Source organism: Chlorocebus sabaeus, chromosome 10 (assembly GCF_047675955.1).
Source record: "Chlorocebus sabaeus isolate Y175 chromosome 10, mChlSab1.0.hap1, whole genome shotgun sequence".
NCBI classification, from domain to species: Eukaryota; Metazoa; Chordata; class Mammalia; order Primates; family Cercopithecidae; genus Chlorocebus; species Chlorocebus sabaeus.
Genome location: NC_132913.1, coordinates 102,988,037 through 103,015,021, shown reverse-complemented (window position 1 = coordinate 103,015,021; position 26,985 = coordinate 102,988,037).

Genomic DNA, 26,985 nt, shown 5'->3' with positions numbered 1-26,985 from the left:
AGCCCTACTTTTAAAGCTTTCTAACTGATTAAGTCAGGTCACCCAGATAATCCAGGGTAATCTCTCATACTTAAAATTAATTAGAGACTTTCATTTACATTTGCAAAATCCCTTCCCAGAAATCCAGGTAGTGTTTGCATAAGTGAAGCCTGTAGCCTAGCCAAGTTGACACATCCGAAAAGCCATCGTATATATACATGATCCCAGTTTTGTAAAAAATCAATATAAAAATTTAACAAACCTGTAAAAGAAGGCCAGGGAGAAATACCTGAATATGGTAAAAATGTTTATGTAAAAAGATTATGACAGATTTTGTCTATTGTATGATCCTCCATTTCTCAAAAATTTTAAACAAATACATACAATATTGTGATTTTAGTCTGAAAAATATAGATTTTAAAAAATGTCAACAAACTAAATAATACTCAAGGACATAAAGCAAATAATAAATTGTCACTTATTGTGTTAACCAGTACCTCAGTATAAAACCTGCTATCAGCCAAATAAAGCATGAGATTAAAAAGCATCATTAATCAACTCATGAGCAATGAATCTCAAAACTTGCGAAGCCTCACCTGACTCAGGACATGTCTAATCATGGGTTTCTTGTTGGTTCTGACAAAAAGGGACACAGGAGGGCGCTGGGGCGAGGGCTCAGTTTGATTCCCTGGAAGGAGACATCTCTCACATGATTGATCCCTTACTGACTTGGCACATGAAAATTTCCAGATAATTTGGTCTTCAGGTGCCTAACTTTTGATATTTTCACAAATTTTAGTTTAGTACACTGAAATTATCGTGTGTGTGGGGAGTGCAGTGAATAAGAGAAAAACAGATTTCTCTATAGTGTAAACAAGATGTTTTTCTCATAACATAATCTGCTTTCACACAAATTGACTTCAATTCCACTGTGAATTTAGATTATAAAAAGTGAGAACTGGAAGAGATTTTAGACCAACCCTCTTTTGACAGATGAAGAAGCTGAGGGCATGAGAGGTGAGGTGACTTGTTCAAGATCACCCTGATGGGCAGGGAAAATGACAGGACTGTCATCAGGCCCCCTTTCATACCAGTACTGTGTGAATTCTGCTATGTCACCCTGCCTTTTTATCTGCAATCTGTTTGGATCAGGAAAAGTAATTGCCTCCTTAACATGTAATAGGAACTAGAGAAAACACTGTTGAACTTAATCATTTTCTTTAGATGTATTTATTTCTCTGTGTTCACTCAATAATATTTGAAACTACACTGTCAAACTCTGTAGCCACAAATGTTTACTCAAAATATGTCTAGTCTGAGTAACTACATGTTTAAAATTTAATTTAATTTAATTTAATTTAAAAATTTTTAAATGAATACTTGATTCAGTTATTAAACACTTTTAAGTTTGGAACAATGTGTACATGTGAACCTACTTTTCCATCTTTTCATTTTATGAAATCTAAATAAGGGTCAAATATATCTAATGACAGTTGAGATGTACTGTAAACATAAAATATGCACAGGGGTTTGGAGACATAGCACAGAAAAAAAAGAACATAAGATACCTTATTATAAATTTTTATATGATTACATATTGAAATGATAATATTTTAGATATATTGCATTATACAAAATATGCTTAGTTCACCTTTTTCTTTTTACTGTTTTCCAATGTGACTTAAAAAATTTGAAGTTATATACATTAGGTTTTTATTGGATAGCATTGATATAAGACCAATTTTTTTTCAAATTTGTAATAAAGTTTCTGTAGTAGTTCATTCTCATGCTGCTAATAAAGATATAACTGAGATTGGGCAGTTTATAAAGAAAAAGAGGTTTAATGGACTAACACTTCCACATGGCTGGGGGATCCTCACAAACATTGAGGAAGGCAAAGGAGGAGCAAAGGCATGTCTTACATGGCAGCACGCAAGAGAAGAATGGGTGTCCAGCAAAGAGGGAAGCCCCTTACAAAACCATCAGGTCTCAGATCTCATGAGAACAAACTCACTATCAGAAGAACAGGATGAGGGAAACCACCCCCATGATTCAATTATCTCCACCTGGTCCCTCCCACAATAGGTGGGTATTATGGGAACTACAATTCAAGATGAGATTTGGGTAGGAACACAGCCAAACCATATCAATTTCTCTAAATATCTCTTTTGTGTTTTTAATTAAATGGAGGCACATATGAACAAACTTCCACTCCTTGTTACTCTGGATCTTTCTATGTTATTCTCTGTGCAAGAGACACATCAATCAGAAATCAACACCTGGAATTTGGGATGCCGGCTTTGTAACTTACTCCTGGTGAAACAGACACTGATAGGATACTTTAGGGATTTGAAAGTAAAAAGGTATTGAAGGAAATCATTGGTATCCAGGGGATATATATAGATTCCCTTTATCACGCTCCATTGAAATCCCTGATGTAAACCCTAAAGGTGTATTTTAAATAACACCTGAGCCCCAGATATCATTTCATTAATGAAGATTTTGGAGCACTGAGGCTCAAAACGTGGCTCCCACAGGACTTTCCCCTTGAATAGCATATACCTTAGCTCCGCCTTCCCATTTTAGCTCGATAACTGCATCAAACTTCAGACAGTGAACTGCTATGATATTCCTTAACATAATTTCATTCAGGTCTCATAATTGAAAACATTGTTTATGTTCTTTGTTCATGACATCTTAAATATATGGTGCGTCCCTCCCAATTGGCAGCCAAATGTTTCTTATAACGGGCTCCTAACATGTTATCCCATGGGTGTACCATAAACTTCATTTTAGATACTCTTGAGGAAGGTTTGAGTGCCTCCTTTTCTTTTTTTGTGCTCAAATATCCTTTGGGCATCTTTTGTGAGTTACACTGTAAATTTGCATTCCCTAAAATCCATATTCTGAAGTCCTAACATCTAGTATCTCAGAATGTGACTGCATTTGAAGATAGAGCCTTTAAAAAGGTAGTTCAGGTAAAATGAGGTCCTATGGCCCTACTCTAAAATGATGGTGCTCTTACAAAAAAGGAGATTAGGGCAGAGACATGTACATGCACAGAGGAAACACCATGTAAGGATACGGCAAAGGACAGCCCAAGACTAAGGAGAAAGGCCTCAGAAGAAACAACCCTGCACACCTTGATCTTGAACTTTCAGCCTCTGGAATTGGGAAAAAACAAATGCCTGTTGTTTAAGCCACCTGATCCGTGGTGTTTTGTTATGGCAGCCCTAGCAAACTAATACAGCATCCATCTCAGTGGGCCTTGACCAGCATCCCTTCCCTAGTCACTGCTGAATGACTTTCATGTTGGATGTCACTTTTCTTGTCCTTAAAAGGACTTTTTCTCCCACTTGCCTTAAGGTATTACTCGCCTGCTGCTCCTCGGCGCCCTCCAAAGTGCGGTTCCTATGTGCCTCATAGTCCATCTTTTAAAGTCAGATCATTCCATACCTTCTCTTCAAATTTGATGAAAATCTCTCTAGCCAATTTTTAGTGAGGTGTTAACAAACAAACAGAAAAACAATGAAATTTATAGAGATTATGCTTAGATTCTAACAATCAGTCCTAGGGCTGCTATAGACTGAATGTCCATAGACCTCCAAAATTCTTACTTTGGGACCTAATCCCAATGTGATGGTATTTGGAGGTGGGACCTATGAGAAGCGATTAAGGTCTTAAGGGTGGAGCCTTCATGAATGATATTTGTGCTCTTTTATAAAGAGACCCCAGGGAGCTCATTTGCCCCTTCCACACAGTGAGAAGACGCCCTTCTGTGAACTAGGCAGTAGCTCCTCACCGGACTCCAAATCTGCCTCGTTCTTGGACTTCCCAGGCTCCAAACTGTGAGAAATAAATTTCTGTAGTTTATAAGCCACCCAATTTGTGGTATTTTATTAGAGTACCCTGCACAGACTAAGACAGATCATTCGGGAAGCAGTGAATGAGGTAGAAGGAGCAAGGCCTATGGAGAATTGTTGATCCAGGTTGGAATTTGGCTGTGTACTCACGCAGTGGCCTTGGGGAAGCTTGGTAACCCTCCTGAGCCTCTGTTGCCTCATCTTTAAATTAGGCTTGCTAGTTTCTTCCTCACTGGGTTACTTCAAGAATTAAATGAGGCTGGGCGTGGTGGCTTACACCTGTAATCCCAGCACTTTGGGAGGCTGAGGCAGGCGGATCACGAGATCAGGAGATCGAGACCACCCTGGCTAACACAGTGAAACCCCGTCTCTACTAAAAATACAAAACCAAAATTAGCCAAGTGTAGTGGCAGGCACCTGTAGTCCCAGCTACTTGGGAGGCTGAGGCAGAAGAATTGCTTGAACCTGGGAGGCAGAGCTTGCAGTGAGCCAAGACTGTGCTACTGCGCTCCAGCCTGGGCAACAGAGAAAGACTCTGTCTCCAGAAAAAAAAAGAAGGGAATTAAATGAGATAGCGCATGCAAGGTTCATGGCAAATAGTACTGCATAATAAATACTAACTCCCTTGCCTCTAAGGGGATGAAGGTTTCTTTGAAATATGCCTACAGATCTTTTTAAAAAACAATAACAACAACAAAAGTGTTTTATGGTTAAATAAGGAGGAGGAACAACATCTGTTTCTGGTGTCCTTTGGCGAAAGAACATTCATTTATATTCTAGGGCAGTAGTGATGTAGCCCTAATTCTGCAGACACTTGAATGCAGTTAGTAGAAATGCATCATCATTTAGCCTCTCTGGAAGGGAGGGGGTTCCTGGTGAGCTCTTGTAATAAGGGTCTCAGTGCAACCGTTCCTGATTTCACTTTACCACATGACCGAGCTCTGGAAGACCTTTTACTGCTTTTTTTTTTTTTTTTTCCTGATGCAAAATAATAATGGCAATGCTTGTTTCACTAAGAAGAAAATATTGTAACTAGAATACTCATTTATACATTTACACACACACACACACACACACTCATCTATCATGAAGTACCTATTGCAATGAGAAATTTGCCCCTTTTAGGTTAGGTTCAGCTCAACAGACACACGGCACTAGCTGTATGCAAGTTACTTGCATGACCCTGAGTGGATATGAGACAAGTAGATAAATTAGACCCAGTCTTTGCCCTTAAGCCCTGGCCACAATACTATTCTTAGAAATGAAATTTGAGGCCGGGCACGGTGGCTCACACCTGTAGTCCCAGCACTTTGGGAAGCCAACGCGGGCAGATCATGAGGTCAGGAGATTGAGACCATCCTGGCTAACACGATGAAACCCCATCTCTACTGAAAATACAAAAAAATTAGCTGGGTGTGGTGGCGCCTATAGTTCCAACTACTTGGGAGGCTGAGGCAGGAGAATGGCGTGAACCTGGGAGGCAGAGCTTGCAGTGAGCCGAGATCATGCCGCTGCACTCCAGCCCGGGCAACAAAGTGAGACTCCGTCTCAAAAAAAAAAAGAAAAAGAAAAAGGAAATGAAATCTGAACTACCCATCTCCATGATTTTAAAGTTCTTAGAAAGATACTGGGTGAACGTTGAGTAGTGTAGAACAGCTGCTTGCCCTCCCATCTTTTCTCTAATTAACAACTGCTGCCAAGATTGCTTAGTCCTCTCCATTTGGGAACCCACCCAGGTCATGGAAATGGTCCCTCATTCAATTGCATTATCCTCACTCAGCACTGGGCTCCCTGCTGGTGGGACAAAGCCCAAATGTGAGGCCCCTGATGCTGTGCTGCTAAATTGAAGAGGTCTGTTTCTAATCCACACACTTCTCACGAAAGAAAATAAATGACTCTATCCAGATGTTTTCAACAGTAACACATCAGCCAGGTGATACTCCACCAACACAAGTGACAGGAACATCAACTTCATTTATGTATTTTTTCCAACAACTTTTCCAGAACTCAAAGGAAACACATGTCTCCTAACGGCACAATGCAATTAAAATATAATCTGTTAAATGTCAGTGTTTTACATTTCCTTCCGTAAGGCATCAGACTAGAAAAAAATATTTTATAAGGAACATTTATTGATGGTGTAACTAGGTGCTGGAGGTGATCTAGAATGACATGAAAGGATTACTGTACTTGAATTGGTGAGAATTAATTTGGATACCTGTATTATTCAGCTCAGGCTGCCATTATGAAATGCCACAGACTAGGTGGTTTGAGCAACAAAAATTTATTTATTCACAGTTCCAGAGGCTGAAAGTCTGAGATTGAGATCAAGGTGGTTGCAGGTTGGTTTTTTCTGAAGCCTCTCTCCTGGCCTTACAGAGGGCCACCTACTTGCTGTGTCCTCATATGGCCTCCTTCCAGTCTGTATTTGTATCCTAATCCCCTCTTCTTGTAAGTACACCAGTCATACTGGAATATGGCCAACTCATATGACCTCATTTCACCTCAATTACCTCTTGAAAGACCCTTTCTTCAAATAAGTCTGCATCCTCAGGTACCAGGGCTTAAGACTTCAACCTATGTAGTTAGGGGTCGGGGGACACAATTAAGCCAACAATAGACACCCATGGGCAGATCTTTGGATTCACCTAGTCAGTGGTGTCATTGTTTTAATCTGACATTCTGTGCCGCTTTTACCCCTTGTTTCACAATCATTCAGGTTGACTGTAAGGGACTTCAGGGTGCCAATGATCACACTCTGCTGATTCTGGTAATATAGGTAGAACCACAATCAGATTGCAGTTCTGACTCCTTCCACACTCCCTCATATCCCTTTCTTAGACATAATAGATATTTGAGAAGGCAGCAGAGATTCTCCATAAAGAAGGAACAGATGAAGGTGGAAGAACAAGGTTTTGCTTTGATAATATAGATCAATGGCAGCTGCATTCTACAGAATAAAGACCAAAGAAGAAAATGTAAAATTTTTCTATGTACACTCCTGATCATTTCAATTTTAGAAACTTTGGAAGCATTTGGTTAAAATGTAGTCATTTTTGTTGTGTATCTCATAAGCACAACCTGGGTATCACGTGGTAGGAAAACTGAGCACCCGGCAGGGGAAGGGCCTCTTCGCTTCTTGTGCGTATGCAAGGACCCTGAGACCCATCTCTCCTTGGAACCAGAAGGGACCTGAGAGCTCACCCTAGCCAACCTATTTAATTCTACAGGTAAGGAAGCTGAAGGCCCTGGAGGGGAAGCTTGCCCAAGGTCATAAGTGTTAACACAATGAAGACTGCAATTTGGACTCACAACTCCCACTTCAGTGCTCTTCTCACCACATCATATTGCCTCTTGATCTGTGATATTCTGGTCTGGATGGCTCTGTTTCTGGAGGTGTTTGTTGTCAAATTACTAGCACATTGTTCTTGTTGTTCTACGTACATATATAAAATAGCTCAATTACATATATTATAAAATAACTCAATTACATATATTATAAATAATAATATATACACACTATCCTCGTTATATTTTCTAAATATTAGAATATATACAGTATAATATATGTATTTATAATAACACAACAATATAATTATATTGTGTATATATGGTATTAAACATAGAGTCCCGCTATTTTGCCAGGCTCTGCCCATGTCAGGGGCAGCCAGTCTGTACAATGTCCTCTCTGGCTATCCAGTAACTCTCCGTCACTCACTCCCACCAACCCCTTGTGCAGGCTGATCACACAGTGTTTCCCTGGTAGCCCTAAGAAAACCTTGACTACAGTGCATTGCATCTGTTCTCCTGTTTGTTTGCCTGTTTCTTCAGTTTCTAAGGATAATCTGGTCCCTAACTAATTGCCTGCACTTAAACCCCTTGAACACAGTGTGTTTCCCTGGTGTTTCTATATTTCTCTGGGATTCTGAGCAGTGCTTTGTCCTGAGACTCTTTCTTCCAATATAGACTGTCCTGTGACCCTACTGTGATATGATAATCCGAAGGGAGGCAATCTTTAATCAACCAGTACAGCACATGGGAGGAAGCCAAGGCTTTCCGCCTGAAGACACGTCTTTACATTCTTTAATTCTGAATACATTTTTCAAGCAAAAATGAAAAATGATACACCTCAGTTTTAGGTTTTCATACTAGCTAATTTTATTTCTTCTTTTTTTCATTTGTAACATTATCCCAGTTCCTCCCAACCCTATGGCCCTAACCCAACAATTACCCTCTGGATTCTCTATCCTTTGGTTTCAGCCAATAACCAAGTACGGGAGAGGCAGCTGAGAACTGAACATAAAATCATCAGATCGCTACAACACACAGTCACTGCCAGATACAAATACCTTAATGAATTCATGGTTTATTGCTAAAAAACTCAGCTAGTTTCAATCTTGTGTTTGACATACACATTATTCCCTCATAGCCATACCAAAAGCTGAATTTGGCTTTAATTCAAGCTATGCTATACTGAAACATTAGAATCTTGAAGCTACCTTCCAGAAGATCTAAATGTGGGCATGGATTTGGGGCAGACTTACTTCAATGAGTCCTGGTATGGAAGTCAATCTAAATTTCTCATGAAAACCACGCAGACATTTGTTTGGGTCATTTATCAGGAAGTGAATCTTTGGCACAAAAAAGATATTCTGAGAATAAGAAATTCAAATGACTAACAACAATATATCTCACCCTAAATCTCTCCAGTAAGGCTTTCGTACTTTCCCACTGATGAAATATGACAACGTTCAGGCTTGCACTTGGAGCTAGCAGGCTGAGCAGAGAATAAGTGCCACTTGCTGGGATACACTCAGTTTAGGCAATTTGCTTTGCTCTTCATCGCCTATCTGTAAAAGGTTATGGATTATACCCCACTGATTTGAAGTTAAGTCTGTGGACTTTATCTACCCTGAAAAGCCTAAGTTTTAATACAAGGAGAGATATTTAGTACAGTAAAAACGCAATGCAAAATGAACCTGATTCACCTATGAAAATCCATTCCTTTGGATATTTTTCTTAACATTATGCAACCCCAGTTATATTTGCCTATAAATTACCAAGTAACCATAGAGGTGATGTCTTACGGTGATTGAGAGAGTACTGTCTATAGGCAGACCACCTGCAGGAAGTCCTGCCACTTATTTGCTTATCTAACTTCTCTGTGGTTCAGATTTCTCATCTGTAAAATGGAGATAATACCTTCTTTTTTGTGGGTGTGAGGATTGATGAAGTGAATACATGAATAGTGTTTAGAACATGGTATTAGAGCAGGTACTGTGGCTTACCTGGTACACAGTAAGCAATATACATACACAAACTTAACTGATATAGTTAATCTACTGGATAGTCTACATCTGAGCTTCAATGAACCATAATAGTATCTTATTATTTTCTTATGTATTCATGTGAAATTATATATAGACTACACATGGGCTGAAATTAATTACAGATTTTTTTTTTTTTTTTTTTGAGATGGAGTCTCACTCTGTTGCCCAGGCTGGAGTGCAGTGGTATGATCTCAGCTCACTGCAACATCCACCTCCCAGGGTTCAAGCAATTCTCCTGCCTCATCCTCTTGAGTAGCTAGGATTACAGGCACCCACCACCACACCTAATTTTTGTATTTTTAATAGAGACGAGGTTTTACCATGTTGGTCAGGCTGGTCTCCAATTCCTGACCCCAGCTGATCCACCCGTCATGGCCTCTCAGAGTGCTGGGATTACAGGCATGAGCCACCGTGACCAGTCAATTTATAGATTAAAATAATATATCATGCTCTAATATTCTACATCTGGCCTTCCCAATGATATACGACATATTTTTAAAGTTTCAGAAACGATGTGAGGTGGCATTATTGGGGTTCTAGCAGTTACAGAGTTAGGTAGAGGAAGGTAGAGTCAAGGGAAATAAAAGAAATTAAGGACAGCATTTGTCCGTAGCTACCAACTATCTCCAGGGGTCTATTTGTATAGTCACCTCACACTGCACCTCCACAGATTCTAGGGTACAGCAACCTTCTCAAATACGGGCTTCATGAAGCCAGTCACTGCAAAGGAAGCTCCATGGGGAGACAGGGGCTAACAATATTGAATAAAATACCAACATTTTGAAAAATACATTTAGGAATGGCCTTGATTCATAAAATTAGAGAAACCGCATACTGCATATTTATTATTTTTAAGTCTATCCCAGAGGGGAATCAAATCAAAGAGGACTTGTTTTTATTAAATAAAATCCTAGAATTTGCTGCTAATCAAGGCCTTTAAAAACAGTCACAGGATTGAAGGTTCAACTTAAACAACTTCTTTTTCTGTTTTTGCATTTGCTTCACCAAGCACTTGCATTTCGAACCTCTCAAACAGATCAAATCAAAAAGAGGATTTTCAAAATTAGCTCTCCTGCTTCACAGTTTTTACAGAAAGCACAGTTATAATTACTTTTCCAAAGTGGATTTAATGCTGAATATACTGAGGGTATAAGGACTATATCGCTGACATTTTTATAAACAGAATGTTAAGTAGATACTGTGTAGTAATCAATTACAAGCTAACTTTTCAGGTGGAAAGAAGATAATTGGCCTCTTCAAAATATTAAATCATTTCAATAACTATCTAAATTAAAGATCTGAGTTGTGAATTCAGAAAGCCAAATATCTGCATATTTAACATCATGTGGATTAAACACCTTAAAATTAACACACATTTCATTTTTCATTTAGAAGTATATCATCCTCTATGCAACACCCTCCTCAGATGCCTAACCAGTGTTCTATTCTTCTTCTTGGAGTTAGCTAATTACTAGAGTTTGAGCATTGGAATATTTCTGTGCTACAATCTTTTCATCCATAAAACAATTATCTCTGTTCCCTATTTTATATAATAAATAGTAAAGGTTACACATTGCTTTGAACTGTTCAAATGGAAACAATTTCCTAAATACATGATTGTTATCATAGAACATCAGAACCTAGAGGCACAATCAGTCAAGGTCCTGTTGGTGTTTGTAGATCATTTATCCAACTTCACCTTTGTGCTCTGGTTTTTTCTCTACAGGCATCCTCTGTATCCATGGGGGATTGGTACTAGGATACCCATGGATACCAAAATCCATAGGTGCTCAATTTCCTTATATAAAATGGCAAAGTATTTGCATATAACCTACACACATCTTCTCATACACTTTAAATAATCTCTAGATTACTTAAAATACCTAATATGCTATAAATGCTATGTATACTTGTTATACTCTATTGCTTAGGGAATAATGACAAAGAAAAAAGTCTATACATGTTCAGTACAGAAACAACCATCCTTTTTTTTCTGAATATTTTCAGTCCAAGATTGGTTGAATCCATAGACATAGAACCTACATACACGAAAGGTGGACTGTATATTATTTCTAAACATTCTGGGACAAAAAATTATTGTTCTTTATATTTACATTTATATTTATATATTTATTTTCTAAGGATGCTAGAATATGATACTGGAAGGATGTGGGTGGGCAAGCTTGGAGGAGTTCAGACTAGGTTAAATAATTCTGCATTTAAAAGGAAGAGATCAGGAACTATGGTAAAAAGCTAAAAAGATTTACAAAACCATACCTGGCAAAGGACAGAGAGGAGAAAGAAGATTTGGGGAAAATATGGGCAGTTTAGTAACAAAATACAGTGGAGAATGAAATATAAGCACCTCCTTTTATTTTCCATACAAATATTGAGTGAAATTATCTGCTAAAATGGTAGGGTCAGAGTGGAGTCTTCATAGTGAATGTGAAGATGTGTTGAGGTGGTACCCTGGTCAAAACAGATGATGCACAGAGGGACTGCTACATATGGGCTACAGTATAACACCTCTGAAGCCAAGTATTGACCTGGTATCATACAGGAAGGATCTGGTTCTCAGAAAGGCTAAGTGATGCTCTCAAGGTCAACTTTGATAAGGCAGTAGAGTTGGGATTTGAATCAAGGTCTCTCTAGCTTCAAGGTCCATGTCCTTTTGCTGATTATTCCTCACACACTGAGAGGCACTGTCCTCTAGACTGAACGCTTAAGGCTAACTCATCTTCTGCTTCCCAAATCCTAATAGTACCCAGCACATGGGCAGTGTTGATTAAAGCATCTGTCACTGGTTGTAGGCGCACTGATTATGGCTGCACTAGACTGTGAACTCCCTGAGGGCAGGCTGCCTGCTCTTCTGCTTTTTAAAATTTTTAAATTTTTAATTATTATGGATACATAATAGTTGTACATATTTATGGGGTACTTGTGATGTTTTGATACAAGCATACAGTGTGTGATGATCAAATCAGTGTAATTGACATATCCATCACCTCAAGCATGTACCATTCCTTTGCATTAGGTACAGTCTAATTCTACCCTTTTAGTTATTTTGAAATGCACAACAAATTATTGTTAACTATAGTTGCCCTATTGTGCTGCCACACACTAGATCTTATTCCTTCTCTCTAACTGCATTTTGATATACCCATTAACCATCTCCTCTTTATCCCATTCTCCCCACTATCCTTTCCAGCCTCTGGTAACCATCATTCTACTCTCTATCTCCATGAGTTCAATTTTTGTTTTAGCTCCCACATATGAGTGATGATGTGTGATATTTGTCTTTGTGTGCCTGGCTTGTTTCATTTAACACACTCTCCTCCAGTTCCAGTCATGTCATGGCAAAGAACAAGATTTCATTCTTTTTTGACTAATATTCCATTGTGTATATGTACCAAAATTTTCTTTATGCATTCATCTGTTGATGGACACTTAGGGTAATTCCAAATCTTGGCTATTGTGTATAGTGCTGCAATAAACAGGGGAGTACACATATCTCTTTGATATGCTGATTTCCTTTCTTTTGGATACATGCCCAACAGTGGGATTGCTGGATCATATGATAGCTGTGTTCTCAGTATTTTGAGGAACCTCTACACAGTTCTTTATAGTGGCTGTACTACTTTACATTTCCACCAAGAGTGTATAAGGGTTCCCCTTTCTCCTCAGGCCTCACCAGCATCTACTATTGCCTATCTTTTTGATAACAGTCATTTTAACTGGAGTGAGATGATATTTCATTGTAGTTTTGATTTGCATTTCTTTAATGATTAGTGATATTGAGTATATTTTATATACCTGTTGACTATTTGTATGTCTTCTTTTGAGAAGTCTCTATTTAGATATTTTGCCCATTTTTAAATTGGATTATTTGGGTTTTTCCTATTGAGTTGTTTGAACTCCTTATATATTCTTGTCAGAGGTGTTTGAACCAGAGCGACTCCATTGTGAGCGGGGGCTGGGACAATGAGGCTGGGATTTGCTGGGCTGCATTCCCAGAAAGAAAGGCATTCCTGGCCTCTAGATGTTTATGGTTAAGGGTACAGATTGATAATGTTTACTAAACGGACCAAGTCTTGGGAATGTCCTAACATCCTGATATCTTGAGAACAAAGACATTCCTAATTTTGCTTTAAAGAGAATAATATTGATTCTTGCAAAATATAGTAATTTAAAAAATTAATCCTTTATCACAAACTCTTGTAGCAGAACACATCTCCCCATAATCTTTTTTTTATCCTGTATATAAACAAGCATTATACCTAGGGTGGATGCGTTCCTCCTCTAACTTTCAGGAATGCCCTACTCTGTCTATGGTGTAGTTGTGCTTTCACCACTTTACTTTCTTAATAAACTTGCTTTTGCTTCATTCTGTGGACTCACCCTGAATTCTTTCTTGCATGAGATCCAAGAACCCTCTCTTGGTGTCTGGATCAGGATACCTTTCCTGTAACATTCTGAATATTAGTATCTTGTCATGCAGGTAATTTGCAAATATTTTCTCCCATGCTGTGGGTTGTCTCTTTGCTTTGTTGATCATTTCCTTTGCTGTGTAGAAGCTTTTTAGCTTGATGGAATCCCATTGTCCAGTGTTTGCTTTAGTTGCCTGTGCTTTGTGAGGTCTTACTCAAGAAATCTTTGCCCAGACCAGTGTTCTAGAATGTTTCCCCCGTGTTTTCTTCTAGTAGTTTCATAGTTTCCAGGCTTACATTTAAGTCTAATCTTTCCACTGCATTCCCAGCACCTAGCCCAGGACCTGAGATGCCAAGACAATGTTTAAAGAATGAGTTGTTGGATCATCAGTATCTAGCCTATAAAGTCTTCTAATTCTTAAATCACTTTTTGTAATCTTCATGAAAATTGCACCTCTAGATCAAAATGTGAGCTTTTGCTGGAGGCCTCGCAGACTCTAACACTGGGCTCTTTCATTTGATTGCATGATTCATTTTAAAGAAAATGTTTCTGATTTCAGTCCGTGGTTTAGAGTCTTACATGTTATCTCATCACAGATGTGTAGAACACAGATACCATTTCCAGCACTGTGCAACATAGCAAGGCATGAGTAGTATACTGGCAATGGGCTTGCCTAGGAGGAAGGCATGTAATGTAACCCTGCAGAATTTAAATTTAAGAGCTAGTTTTGTTTACCCTTGCAGAGTTCATGAAATGCATGCTGTCATATTGATTCCTCCACTTTCATATTACCGTGTACACTTACCAAAGATTTAATTTCATAATTATTTGTGTGATGCAGGGATGAATGTCTATATCCCCCTACAAGACCATCAGCTGCCTGACTAAGCTGTTAGTGGTTGGCTGTTCTGTTCACCATTGCATCCCTATGGCCTAGCATGGGTTTAAGTGCTCAATAAATATTGTTGAACGAATGAAATGAATGTCTGCATTCCAAAGTAGGCAGGGTCTCTTTCAAAGAAGAGTATGAAAGCAGAAATTTTTAACTTTCCTCCACAAATAGTCCTACACCATCAGAATCAGAATCACTTGGGTTGCTTGGGCTCTGAATCAGAGCCTTTAGGGAGTGTGGGCCAGCAATCTACCCTTTTAACACATACTCCAGGGGACTCTTAAGCACACTAGAATTTGAAAACCCACTGCTACCCAGTTCTTTTATTTAATAGCATTTATGCTTCAAGGGAAGTGTACATTTTAAATCTGCAACTTAGAGTCCCAAGTGTTATTTGGTGCCCACAATTCGAAGGCAAATGCCGTCAGAGAAAGACAAGACTTCGCTCAACGCTGAATGCGTTGTAGACTTGGTTTCACAGCGTATTACTTCTATTCATCTATTTTACTTTAAGATAGCATGAGTTCTAACAAAAAGCTATGCTTGAGATTCTAGAATTCTCAGTCTTTGGGGAAAGACATGGAATTCTTCTCATCATTCACGCAGCACCTGGGACAAATTGTTCAGTGCCGAGTGTGTGTATTTGATGTGAAAAGCACACCTCTAATTAATCATTGCGTTCTCAGCTGGAACACTTTCCCCAGAATTGCTGCAAGCATGACTGAAGGACCATTCTCACCTGTTTTCCAGGCATATCGGATTCATTTAAATGGCCTACTAATTTTGTCTATTAGCTTCTTTTTCTAATTTGGTGCATTTGTTTATTTTTGTCAGACTGTGAACTAGACACTTCATAATCAGGTAGCTGTAACAGGCAAAATGTTGACTCATTTTGTTAGACATCTGGAGGGGGGAAAGTGTTTCATTTATTGAATTTGAATTATGAAAGATGGGGTTTTTTAAAAAAAAAACCATATTGCTTGTAATTTGTGCTCCCGAAAATGCTGGTTATTAGCCAAACCAAGTCAAGTAACACCTTGTTCCCACTTGCTAGCAGTGAATTTCCAGCATGGACGACTTTTTAGAAAGTAAACTCAATGAAGGATTCCATTCCCATTTACTTGTTTTGCTATATTTCAGCAGCATGTCTGTTTTTGTTTTTGTTTTTTTGAAAAGGTTGTTTTCATCCATCATACTTTCCCTCATTTAAAGGCTAAAAAAATTTTTGTCCTTCTCAAATCCTAAAGGAAGCAATTGATTCCAATTGAGTAGGAGAACTCTACATTTTAATGAATTTTTTATCTTAGAGTAACATGTTGTGTTATGTATTTCAAAAGCAGTGGCAAAAAATGAACCTCAAAGCCACATTCATCCAAATGTCTATTGTACTTAGAGAAGGCTTAAATGTTACTATTTATCTCCACATTAAAAAAAATTACAGTATAACCTTTTATAAAATTTATAGTTTTGAACTATGTCTTACCAATATCTGTTAAGCCCACTGGAATTTTCTAAAAGTCTCCCTTGAGGAAATGATTCTGAGGACTCTCACAAGAGCTTTCTTTGTAGGAGACACAGCCTTGATGGAACTGCTTACTTTTCTAGCCCCACGAATGCTTGGCATGAGAAAATCTCCTTTTTTCCAGAAGTATATACACGGAATGAGTGCCAGTCTTAGCTAACACTTTTCTGAAAGTGTGGACAGAGTCTTAGTTATATTAGCACATCTCTGCCTCCCAATCAGGTGTCAAACTTGGCAAAAGGAGCTTTACAAGTATGAAGATAGCTGTCAGAGCTAAATTACCAAGTACCAGTTGGTAGTCATCACCTAAATCGAAGAAAATGCCTGTAGGTGGTTTGTTAATTCAGCTTAGAGAGAATGAAATGATTGGGTCAAATGTCACTTCTTTTCTAATACAACAAAGGAAAAGTACTTAGAATTTGTGTTACAGTATGAAAAAGGAAAGGCCCTTACAAATATCTAAATGCTTATTCAAAGGTAAGAACACGACCTTAACATGTTGAGATGATAACAGACTCAAACTAGCACTTCACTGCTGTGTACAAACCCAGAATGAATCAACAAGTTCATCATATTGTCATCTACAGGCAATACAATGTATATGCTATCACTTTACCCCCACAAAAACAAAAACAAAAACAAAAACAAAAACAAACAAACAAAAACTCTTACCCTGTTCTCTGGCCCAATCTTCATTCTTGGTGGAAACTTGCCAGGCCAGAGGTTCTCAAAATGTGAGCCCTGTACTAGTGGCATCAGCAGCTCCTGGAAACTTGTTAGAAATATAAAATCTCAGGTCCTACTCTAGACCTACTGAACCAGAAATTCTGGAGTAAAGCTCAGCAGCTTGTTTTAATCAAGACCACCAGGTGATTCTGATGTTTGCCAAAGTTGAAGAACGGCAGTGCTGGACAGTACTGCATGTATTGCTCTCACCTGAATAACAATTTGCTTCATTTGCTTTTAGAATTTTCTCATTCTGTAAGTAGCATCAGGGGTGGGCCCCACTCCCCAGCCATCTAGAGGGTCTCACAGTCCAATCACTTTTGGATCTTAAAGTTTGCAAAATGTAAACGTTCTGCTATTTCTCTCTGCTTCCTTGGTTTCTACGCAAGATTTTGATGACATGTAGGTGCTTTGCTGAGCTCAAAGACTCCACACATTCCATATTTTATAACTAGCTCTGATAATTGCCCTCCTCCAATTCAAAATAATGTTATTATCTTCTTTTCAGTAACAAATCATAGATTGACATTCCTATTATGGTCTCTAAACTTTCTCTTATTACCCCACCCATTGATTTCATTAAATAATTGTTTACAACAGTGGTTCTCAATTTGGGCATCATACTGTAATCACCTAGAGTTTTTTTTTTTTTTTTTTTTAAGTCCAGTGACTGAAAGGTATGCCAGAGTAACTAATTACGAATGTCTGGAGATGGAATCCAGGCATCAGTAATTTTTTTCTCATTTAGAGCTCCTAATTGATTGCAATGTGTAGCCAGGGTTCAGAACATTTATATTTGTGTGTGTGTGTGTGTGTACGTGTGTGTGGGTGTGTGTGTATGCATCCTATTTTAACATCTTTATTAAGCTTGGGAATTCAGTCGAGGGTCTGGTTATATAAACACCTGTGCATCAAATACTCTTTTTAATACACTAAACACATACAAAAATGTATATACTCACCCAGGCAAAGAAAATGACTAAACAAAATGTTTCTTTTCTTGGAATTCAACATTGACAAAAGTTGACAATGCCTTACCTTGATGATGGTGGTTTGCTGAACATACGATTTTTTTTTTTAGTAAAGGTCAGTATTAAAAGAAGAGAAATAAAAACATGTCCATAGAAACACAATTTTATAGTCTTATATATTCGCAACTTGTTTCTGAGGCAGATTAGCTTCAAAGGAGGGTCTCCAAAAGCTGAGTGCTATCATGTAAAATTTCCTTCCGAAGAAGGTAAAAGAAAGCAAAGAGTAATCAGCTTATATGAGAATAGATTCTCAAACTTGAAATAGAAAGCAACAGTTGTTCATCTGAGGTTGACATATCTACTTTCCAACACTTCTACTGAGGCTTCTGTCACCTTTAAGATGCATTTTTAAAATACATGATAAAAAAGAGCTTTCCTTCTTAATGCATTTACACTGCATAAAATCATGGGTAATCATGCCCAGAGGAACTGAAATATACAAAACACAGAAGCTCTTCAACCTTAATCACACCATGCAGAGAATAACAGGCAAACAGAAGCAAAGTTATGTTTTCCACAGAAAAGCAAATCTGACTCCTGTGGATTTATATTAGGAAACTGATACATTCAAAAGAAATAAGGGAACACAAAGCATTTTTATAGAATTACAATATGTGTGCTTATCAAGCATATAGGATATACTTATGATTATATAACCTGTTTGTGGTACAAAAATGAAATATTAAGAATCCCAAAGTCACTCGCTTTACACCTTAATTTAATTGTCTAGTTCAGGGGTCAGCGAGCATTTTCTGTAGAAAAGGCAGATAGTGAATATTTTCTGCTCTGTAGATCATACAATCTTTGTTAATACTACATAACTCTGCCATTGTGGCGCAAAAGCAGCCACAGGTAATACCTAAACAGATGAGTGAGGTTGTGTTCTAATAAAAAAAATTTTTTATTAGTACAGAAAACAGTAGCTGGCCAGAGTTGGCTCACACTGGAGTGTTTACTGACCCTTGACCTGGAGCATCATTTCTATGAGTGACCACAACAACTCACATGACTTAGAAGTGCTTGACTCTACCCTCCCTTACATGATGGTCTAGATCTCTGTCAGCAGCCCTCGAATCTCCACACACCATGCCTTCTTCCAGTAATCTCATCTATGTGAGAATGTATGCTGATGACTCTAAATCATGTTCTCTACAAACAGTCTCTTGAGAGCTGGGCTATTTGCCTATAGGTGCACACACAGAGCCAAATGCCTCCTCTGTACACCCACTGAGATGATCTATAGGCAACTTAAACTTGGCACTAAAACAAGCCACTCTCTTTCCCATAATGCCTACTCCTCCTTTTGGACTTTCTGTGTAAAGAATGACACTCCCATCCACCTAGTGATCCATGCTGAAGATCCATTGGCATATGGCAACCCATATGCCAATCGCTAGGTTAAATATGGCACTACTATACTATGGACTACTACACAGCCTCAAAAGCCATGAATGACAGCTACATACAACAACATGGATAGATCTCAAAAACACTGTGTTGAGTGCAAAAAGTAAGAAACTGAACACATTCTATGATGTTATACTATATGTGTAATTTAAAATGCATCATAAAAACAACACTGCATTTTTTTTTTTTCAAAAACATTTAAGGATTTATAAACCAAACACACTAAAGTAGGGGCCTTTGGAGTAAGGTAAGAACAATGGAGTAGAGATTAGGGAAAAAAGAAAAATGATAATACCAACAAAATAAGGGAAGAAACTTGACAGATTGATGACAACAGTAAGCCATCATGATTAACTCAAATCTGCATGTAAAAAAAAAAAAATCTTTAAGTAGAAAAGCTGTAGTATAGGCTGCAAATCATATGTGCCATCAAAATAGGTAAAGTGAATGACTACATTGCTGATGTTATAATGTTTAAAAAGTTTAATAAAGATGGGCTTATATAATAATACAATTTTAACTACTTTGATATTAATGATATTTTTCAGTTGCATAGCATAAACCTATTCATCACATTAATAACTAAATTATTTTACCACAAATAAAGTTTTCTAGAGTTTACCAAAATGGACTGGTGTCATCCAGCTTCATGATGTGAATGTCTTTAAATCTACTACTGTAAGGAGCTGCCCAGATGCAGCAGGAAATATCAAAAAGCAGCACCACATCTGACAATGCATTATTCAACCAGACAGACGCTATGACATCATTGTATAAGGTTTTTTACAGATCTATCACATAGAAGTTTATAAGCAGAAATTAAAGAGGGTTGTCAACTTTAATTTAGAAAATTGCTGCATGAGCAAAATATAGATGTGTTGGACCAAAACATTGTTAGGAAAAAAAAATGCAGATACATTACTTTTATTTTGCACAAGGATAATTGAAAGTAAAAATACTGCCAGTCATTAAGGGGAGCATATGCTAACCGAGAAATTATTAAACTGGCCAATCTCTAATGTGTATCTTGGTGAAATTTTTATACACTCTGTTAAGTAACACAAACCCTTGAAAACTACAGTTTGGTACTAAGGCTTTCTGATTAAAGCTGAATATACTGGATGCGAGAACAAGTCACAACTTTTATTGATTCAAACATGAAAAACAAGAATGGGTTTTGTTTCATTTTATTTGGCTTTAGAAATACGGTATGGGCCTTTTAACTGATTACTCAACTTTTGACTTTTTTCCCATTGGTTTCAGTGGTATCATTTAGAGAGAGCTCTGAAGGTAGATTTTTCCTCTAGCCCTTCAAAATCACTTTAATTCTATTTCTGTCAAACCAATAAGCATATGCAAACCCAACATCAGGACCATTCTTGGGAAAAACTAAATGTGATCAAAGGTCACTTCAGGGCCTCTATACCCGCACTCCTTTCTTATTCTCTTCTTGACTCTCTGGTCCCATCCAACTGCCACACAAGGTCCTCATGTTCAGTGATATGGTTTGGCTATGTCCCCACCCAAATCTCACTTTGAATTGTAATAAACCGCACGTGTCTAGGGCAGGGCCAGGTAGAGATAATTGAATCATGGGAGTGGTTTCCCCTATACTGCTCTTGTGGTAGAAAATAAGTCACACAAGATCTGGTGGTTTAAAAATGGGAGTTCTCCTGTGTAACCTCTGTTGCCAGCCTCCATGTAAGACATATTTTGCTTCTCCTTTGCCTTCCACCATGATTGTGAGGCCTCCCCAGCCAGGTGGAACTGGTGAGTTCATTAAACCTCTTTCCTTTCTAAATTACCCAGTCTTAGGTATGTATTTATTTGCAGTGTGAGAACAGACATTATAATATATTCAGTTCCTCACTGCTGCCAGCTTTTTCTAAGCCTCTGTCCTTTCTTTCATTCAGAATACTCCTGTGTTCTGTATCAGGAGACAGTGTGTACAAAAGTACTTTACGAACTACAAGTCACTTTACAAGGACCTTTGCAGTTTGTACAGCCTCAAGGAGGCTAAAACGGATGCTTATTTTAAAATAACCAACAATGTAATTTGAAGAGGTAAGCATGAATTAACATATTGATAATGGATAATGGTCTGGACTTGGCAGTGATGATAACACGTCTTTATTACTTACCTTTCCTAGCCATGTCTGAATTTTCATGGAAGGCAGGATGCTCTAATCCTAAGAAATTTAAAGATGTCAAATGGTAAAATTCCAGACCCTGTGCAGGTATAAAGGATACTTTTGGCTGGGAGGGATGGAGAAGGGTGGAGATCATCCAGGAAACACCATCCAAGGTAGCCACATGCCACACGATGCTGGCTGCCACTCGGCTCAGCTCAGGTTCTATAAATATTGGCCTGGCGTTCGAGAAAAAGTCCAAAAATAAATGATGACTATATAAATTCTAATTTTGAGTGTGTTGACAAGTTTCTTTACTCTATATCCTATATGAACAGTCAATACTTTCTTTTAAGTCCTTGTCTTGTCAAACTTATAATATGGGGTTTTGCTATTAGAAATAATCTCGGTAGATGTGAATGATATTACAATGGCTGTTTCAAGCAATCTGAGCATATATTTTACATCTTTTACTAGAATTTGCTACTGTTATTTTAGATATTTTGATTGTTGTTATTTAATAATGATTCTAAAAGTATTCATGTTTTGAAATCTCATTGGAAATGGCAAGCTATGAATGATTGGCCTTCATCCAAACTTTTAGAGCAATCACATACTGACTCACTGGGGTCTTGTTACATCCAGTCTGGATTTCAAACTACACATTCAAGCCAATTTCTTCAATCTACAGTGTTATGTCACCATATTTGGGCAAGGACTGGAGTGATTCTAATATAAGCTTCTAGAAAAGTGAAAAGTTGAAGCAAAAGTTTTTTTTCTTTATACAAAGTTAAATCACCATGTTTTGGATGCCACACATGAAATAAACAAGTTAATTTTAATGTCCTCATATATTAGAGTTAAGAGACTTAAAAAAAAAAAAAACTGATGATGTTAAAATCTGTATGTTGCCTTCACCCAACCCCATCCCTGATTGTTGTTCTTAGCAGAAGTGACCTAAGATCTCCACTGGGTCTTAGGTGAAGATGGACATCCTTTTGCTTATATTGAGTTAATGGTGGAAATAATTCTATCACTGTGTTGGATACCCTATTAATATCTGAGTCCTAACTCTTAGGATAGACATATAGGCTCAATGTTAATTTGGCTCTTTCAGGAAACACATGAGGCACAGAAGTTGAGTACCTTTTATGCCCATGACTTAGGAATATACTCCTGGCATCTCCTCTGATATGATTTTAGTATCAAAATTTTCTTTGTCAATTATGCGACAAATATTTATTGAGACCTTTCTATGTGCCAGGTATGCAAAAGGCTGCTAGAGATACAGTGGAAAACAGATAAGTATCATCCCTGCCCTCATGGAGCTTATAGTGTAGAGACAGAGACTAACAGTAAATATTAAAGAAATAATTAAATAAATAACTACTTAACATTAAATAAACAAATAATTACATAAATATTTATTTAATTACAATTACAAAATGGTTATAAAAGTAGGGGAAATAAAATACTAGTAGAGTGCATAGAAGAGGAATGTAGTTTGGTTTGGGGGATCAGGAAAGAAATTAAGTTTAAACTGAAGGCCATTGTGAGGTAAATGATGGAAAATGGGAAAGTGGGGCTGGCGATGTTGGCAAGTGTCAGATATTAAGGGCTTCACAGATGATGTTCACGATTTGGGTCTTTATCTCAAGATCAATTTAGAAACAATAAAGGGCTTTAAGGAGGAGGCATGACCAGATTGTTATTTTGTGATCACTCTGGCCACTATGTAAGATTATAAATTTGAAGGAGCCAAATATAACTCCTTCATCATATTTGACACTGTCATCAGGAGACCAGTGAATATGTTAATGCAATAGACCAGACAGAAGATAAAGGTGGCTGGGACTCAGGGATGATAAAGAGAAGTGGGTGGTGTGAAGTGTATTTATTCATAGAACCTATTTGGGGGTGGAGAGGAGGTAAGTGAGAAGAAAGCACAAAGATGACTCTGGCTCCCAAGTTTATGAAATAAGCAACAGCATGAAAAGAGTTCTCTTTCTTGAGCTTTGATGGGAACTCGGTTGGAAGGGAATAGGGAAAGTTAATTCTGATGTTGAATGTTTGCATTTTGAAACATATCTTAAACAACGAGAAGAGAGGTAGGAAGCCTAGGCTTCAAAATGGTGGATGAGGAATTCACAAAAAACTCTAGGCTAGGGAGTCCCATTTGGGAGTCACTCATTTGAGCACTTTGGACCTATGCCATGGAATTAAAGTTCTCATTTTGTCTTCCACTGTCCCAGCAAAATATATTCGGTGAGTGAAGTTCTCCATCTGTAGATGAAAACATGGATCACTACCACCATCGTAAGATATCTTTGTGCTTTTCTAGACATAAAAGATGTTTGAAACTGACTCTTCTCTGGGTACTGTCATGGATTCTTTCAAGAGTGCTCATTACTGGGAACTTCCTATCCCCGAGTTGTCACTTCCTTCTTCTGCAACCCCTTTAGAGCCTAGCAGACCACCTCCATGTAGTCCTTTTGGTCTGGATCTAAAACATGTCCATGCTGATTCTCTCCTGTGAATTGCCCACCTCTGGTCCATGGGTATCTTAGTCAGCTCAGGCTTCCTTGACACAAAAACCATAGACTGAGTGGTTTACTCAAGTGAAATTTATTTTCTCACAGTTCCAGGGACTGTGTGAGATCAGGTGTCAGCACAGTTGGGTTCTAGTGAGGACTTGTCTTCCTTGCTGGATGATTGGTTTCTCTCTGTGTCCTCACATGACAACATGACAGAGAAAGAGAGGGAGGGAGAGAGAGAGAGAGATTTCTCTTCTTTACAAGACCACAGTCCTATTGGATTAAGGGCCCACTCTTATGACTTCATTTAACCTTGCATCCTACAGATCCTATCTCCAGCCACACTAGGAATTAGGGCTTCAACATATTAATTTGGGGGGACTACCAATTCAGACCACAGCAATGGGAAACACTCATACAGCCATTTCCTAAACAAACTAATCACCGTCTCTCCTTTACTCCTGACAGCGGAGCAGCCACTGGCCGTTCATTAAATTTCCAAGAGATTTCAGACACCTGCCTATTGTGTTCCCCAATTCACATACACACAGCAAAAATTTATTAAATGCAAAATTATACAATGTTTTTCAGTCACAAAAATAATATTGTACAAGTAAATACAAATACGGTATCATTTTTACTAATCTATTAACAATAATTTTAAAAATTTAAAAATATCTGTTGTTGATGAGGTTATGCAGAATGAGGCATTTTTGGAACTTTTTGGGGACCTATAAATTGATAAAAATTTTTATTAAGCAATTAGGTGATATTTATGAAAATATTGAATTGATATACCTTCAGACCAGTTCTCAGAATTTAACCTCTAGCAATACTTGTTCATATATGCAAAGGCATACACAGAAGAAAACTTGCGCTTTACTGTTACTTGTAATAGGAAAGAAAGAGAGACAGAGGAGGGAGGGAGGGATGGAGGGAAGGAGGAAGGAAGGAAGGAAGGAAGGAAGGGAGGAAGGAAGGAAGGAAGGAGAAAAGGAAATCATTTATAGCAGTCAGAATTCTGACAGGAAACAATCAACTCAGTTCAAGTTAATAAAGTGACTAATTTATGAGGTGTTAGCATGGATAAGGGTGGTGGTGTTCTGGTGCACAATTCTTCCCATCGTTATATTTGGTGACCTTAAGTTGGTATCTTGAAATCAGAAACTGCAAAAGTATTTATACCCACAGAAATTGCGAGATCCTAAACATTTACTGGTTATAGGACTTTGTAAGAAACAGTAAGTCATGCAGATTAGCAACAGCTGGAAGCCATCACCACCTCTAGGCAAAGAAAGGAACTATGTTAACAGAACCAGAGTGGAGGCATGGTGAAGGAATTATATTTGGAACATCTCTGTCACTTCCAGAAAATGCAGCTCAGTGAGGAAGGAAATGGAAGAAACATCATGACCTCTTTCCCCAAACCCCAAATCCACCATGCTTTCTGTTGGCTAAACCCTACCGGAGGCCAAGGTTCAGCATCCTAGAGCATAAAGAACTATAGGTTAAAGCAGAGAATAAGCTGTGAAGCAGGCAAGCAGACAATAACCAGCATGCTATTCAATATCCATCAAGGAGGAATGAGTTATACACACTGTAGGACATTTATTAAAATGAATCATCATGCATACATGAAAATGAATGACACAGATCAGATCTGTGAAGGTTTCTTTGTATCATTATGAAGAGATAAAAAGTAAGTTACAAAAAAGTATGAGTTTTTAATTCTATTTTTGTAAAAACTATATAAATACATACACTATTTTTCAGAAGCCAGATAAAATATCTAGAAAAATATATATGCCAAACTCTTTTTTTTTTTTTTTTTTTAGATGGAGTTTCACCTTGTTGCACAGGCTGGAGTGCAGTGGTGCGATCTTGGCTCACCACAACCTCCGCCTCCCAGGTTCAAGCTATTCTCCTGCGTCAGCCTCCCGAGTAGCTGGGTTTACAGGCATGCACCACCACACCTGGCTAATTTTGTATTTTTAGTAGAGATGGAGTTTCTCCATGTTGGTCAGGCTGGTCTCGAACTCCCAACCTCAGGTGATCCGCCTACCTCGGCCTCCCAAAGTGCTGGGATTACAAGCCTGAGCCACCACTCCCAGCCCTTGCCAAACTCTTAAAGTGATTAGTTTTAGAGCATGGGATTGATCAAAGAGGACTTGCACTTTCTACTTTCGATTTCTAATGTGTTTGATTTTATAATCATCTATTATCTTTATCACTTTTTAAAACAACAAAGTTGTCTGTGTCTTTTTTTTCCTCTTAAAGCATAATGACACCAGGATTGGCAATGCTTTCATATGTGTCATCTAAAATGAAGAATTATTTTCCCCCTTCAGCTATGTCCCCTGAGGATTCTTCTAATTGTTCTGTGGAATGTGGAGATGTCTGTGCATTACGTGACTATCTGAAAATCAGTGATTTCAGGTAGTCATTGAGGGAATTATCAACTGAGGGGTGTGCATCAACTCACGTAAAGACATTCTATAGGACTCGAGATGAAGTGGCAGAGGTATTTTTAGCACTATACCTAAAATTAAAGCATCATGAACTGTAGGAATTGGTAAATTCTCAAGCTCCACTATAGGTTTTTACGTATTGTCTTTGCTTCCATTTAGCCAAAATAGAGAAATACAATGATAATTATTGATATTTCAATAACCCATCCCCAGTATTTTTGGGTAATGTGTTTAGAAAATAAAGCATTTTGAAAAATGAATCCCAAAACACAAAATTATTTTACTAGCTGAAACTAATAAAGCTTTTATTCCTGATATTGAGTGCATATAAATAATTCCAGTTAGGGCTCTTTTTTGGCAAAGTTTGATTTTTTTCTATAGGCAAGAAGGGCCATGTAATGTTTATTAGATATATGAACAAAAATAATCAGTATTTTCAAAGCCAACAATACTTCTGAACTTGAATATATTTAGATTTCTGGGATGGCTGAATTATAACCAACATGGAAAAGAAAACATCACTAAACATTCTTTTGACCAAAATACACACTCCACCCTTCAGCCACTTCCTCATGCAAGCTATTTGCCTGACTTTGTCTGCTTGTTAACTAGTCATCATAGCTAATTAGAGGACTCCAGATCTAGTTTGCCCACACTTATCAATGAAACATTGTTA